At 41.5% G+C, this 3170-nt stretch overlaps 1 protein-coding gene across 1 annotated transcript in view; it reads right to left on the bottom strand.

Annotated features, from left to right (window-relative positions):
* The window catches only part of LOC108490744 (ATP-binding cassette sub-family G member 3-like), a 23493-nt gene extending 20403 nt beyond the window's left edge, over nucleotides 1-3090 (bottom strand). Inside the window, exon 1 of the mRNA XM_017797743.2 lies at nucleotides 3064-3090. The gene's annotated coding sequence lies outside the window, so the exon portion shown is untranslated. The remainder of the gene's footprint in view (nucleotides 1-3063) is intronic.
* Nucleotides 3091-3170: the final 80 nt, after the last annotated feature.

Raw genomic sequence — 3170 nt, 5'->3', positions numbered from 1 at the left:
CAGATTTGTGTCCTCAAATGTTCTTTGGAGTGGGATCATCCATTGGAGGCTAGTTAACCTACCAAGTGTCAAACCCTGGAAAGAGACCGAATCTCCGGTAACCAGAAGCCATGAGTTGTCAATGCTGAGATTTTGTCTGAGAGTTTGTCCTACTTGAACTTACATGGGACTTGCGCATACTGTCACCATTGATGTGAGTTCATGTGATTAACAACCCAACTGTCTGGAAAACTCTGTTTCCTTGTGGTCATCCATCATGTCTGGCTCTTAGAATCTTTCTGTCCCTCTTCTGCAATGATCCCTGAGGATTAGAGGAAGCTGGTGTGATATACATGTCCCATTTAGAGCTGAGCACATATTCTATGCGTACTGCCCAGTTGAGGATCTCTGTATTAATCACCATCTACCGCAAAGAGAAGCCTCTCTGATGAGGGTTGAGGGATGCATTACTCTATGGGTATAAAGACAAGAACTTCGGGAGAAGTTTCAGACTAAGTCTATCAGAACAATAGTACCAGGTTCTCTCCAGGGGCCAATGGACTAACCAGTCACGGGGTTTTGGCCCAGTTAATGACATAGGATATGAGTTCCATCTTGTGGAACAGGCCTTCTATCCAATCAGAAAGTGGTTCATTGCTTCCATAGCGTTCAAGGCACTATAGCACGAGGCAAATCTTGCCAGACCAATCATTATCGTAGTTCACAGTTGTGTAAGACTATTGATCACTTGTCTCCTCTGGTAGCATGTATAGCACCTTATAGCACTATGACAGCTATCCAGTAGGGATGAAACTTCCATGTCCCAAGTTCCAAGATTGATTTCTCCATGTTCTATGATTCAAGTATGTAGTGTTTTCAGCAATAGGGTTACCTTTAAGTTCTGGAAGGTATACTAAAGGGTTTAACTGATGTAATAGCAATAACCTGTGCTGTTGGGGGTAAATCTATGTGCTCCCCCATTGACCAACATCTTGAGAAGACATAACCCATACCTGACATTATTATTTTTACTTGATAGCCTATGGTGTCTGGGAGAGGTATTGTGCCCCTGCCCCCGTTATGGGGTAATTCCATTTAAATTCTATTTGTATGTATATGTATGCATTTTAAGGAAGCGTCTACAATAATTTCCCCTTATGGCATTTTCAATGGTCTTTAATGTTAAATATCGCTCCCCATACTCCCTCCTGTACCCTGTCCTCCTCTCCCCAACCACATTTAACCCTTCCTGTTCTTTATCTCCCTTCATACCACCTGTGTTCTCTCTTCCTTTGTATTGCCCATAGCCTCTTTTAACATTGTTTCCAGAAGTTGCAGGCATGGTGACATGCATTTGAGTTCCTGCTCTGACTTCCCTCAATGATCTATTTTCATTTGGAACTTTAAGGTGCATAAAAACCTTTTTCCTCCCCAAGTTTCTTTTGGTTAGAGTGTTTTGTCACAGCAATAGAAAGCACACTAGAATACTACTATAATCAGTGAGTCACAGTTTCCAGAGGAAGACCCTCTTTCAATAATAATAATAATAATAATAATAATAATAATAGGGGCTAGAGATATGGCTCAGATAAGAGCACTGGCTGCTCTTGCAGAGGACCTGGGTTTGGGTCCCAGAAGCCACATGGTAGCTAACAACATCTGTAACTCCAGTTCCAGGAGATCTGAGGCCCTCTTCTGACTTCGGCAGGCATTGCATGACATAGGTGCACTTACATACATGCACGCAATTCATTCAAGCACATAAAATAAAAATAAGAAATAAAATATTTAAGAATTTCTTTGGGTGAAAGAAATTACAACTACAACACTTTAGAAAGCACATTTGGACCATGCAGTGTTGCGCATCATCGTACAGGAGTAAGCATGCCCTGTCCTTGCCATCCTAAGTCCTCTACGCATCTATGTGACACAGACACACAAGAAAATTTTCCTTCCAAAGGATATTCCAGGAAAAACCTTTCTGAAAAGACAGCAGGCTTTCTCCGGTACATTTGCTGCATTATGTAAATAGTCATTCCTTTTTATTATGGCCACAGGATGCAACGTGAAGTCCAGAGGATGCTCAGGCCACACCTGGACGAAGTGAACATCTTCATCGCCACTAATGGCTCTAGACAGAGCTTCACTTTCCATTCACACACTTATGCTGACTCCAGTGTTCAGTGATGATAAATGCAGAAACAAATTTTCCATGTGTATTTTGATACATATTGATACAGAAGAGCATGTTCCCTAAAGCAACTTCTGCATAATGCCCAGACCAGACCAAAAAAGCCCATAAACATTTTTTACTATGAAAGAAGAAAGCAAGTTTTACATTTTACTATCGAGGAAGAAAATAAAGCCACATTGCAGATTATTTATTGGTAAATTTATAATCTGTCACTTTGGAATATACTTTTCTGTTCTTTTCAAACTTTCTCAGTTTTACTTAATAGGGATTATAATAAACTGATCAGGTAATGAAAATGTAATTATTCAGAGAGCAATCCCAAAGGAAGCTCAAGAACTTCAGCAAAGCACTGAATGATATGGAGAAATTTCAGGTCTTGGGAATAGAAAGAACTGACCAGCCTGGTCAGATCCCATAAAATACTACAGTTAGCAGGCATTGTGGCACGTCCCTTTACTCCCAGCACTTGGAGACAGAGACAGGCAGATCTCCCTGAGATTGAAGCTGGCCTGGTTTACAGAGCGAGTTCCAGGCCAGCTGGGGCTAGAGACAGACACTGTCTCAAAAAATCAAAATAAAATAACATACTAGTGTTAGCAAATTTCCCCTCCCATGCTCAGTAAGGTTTATCCAATATCAACTATATTCATTTTTTCACATTTGACTTAAACTGTTTCACTTCACCACACTTTGCAGAACACACTGCAAGACGTGCCGATTAAACTTCAGGAAAATAATTCTGTCAGGAAAATGATTCTGAACTGTTCATACTTCATGCTCAGTTACAAATGAAACTGAAAGGAGCCCCGCAGCCACCACCCTTGAGCACTTAGTACTTTCTAACAAGTACACCTGCCAATACCCTCTGTCCGCTGGAGCCCCATGCTCACCCACACTCCCACAACTCCCACACTTCCCAGGCATAGAGATGTCAGTTGAGAGAGGGTCTTCTTTGTGCACAGCACTCCCGCAGGTGCCTCTTCAGACCTTCCTAAAG

This window comes from Nannospalax galili, unplaced genomic scaffold (assembly GCF_000622305.1).
Source record: "Nannospalax galili isolate Female #2095 unplaced genomic scaffold, S.galili_v1.0 scaffold5156, whole genome shotgun sequence".
Classification (NCBI taxonomy): domain Eukaryota; kingdom Metazoa; phylum Chordata; class Mammalia; order Rodentia; family Spalacidae; genus Nannospalax; species Nannospalax galili.
Note: the sequence above shows the minus strand (reverse complement) of the source record. Positions and strands in the feature narration are given on the sequence as shown.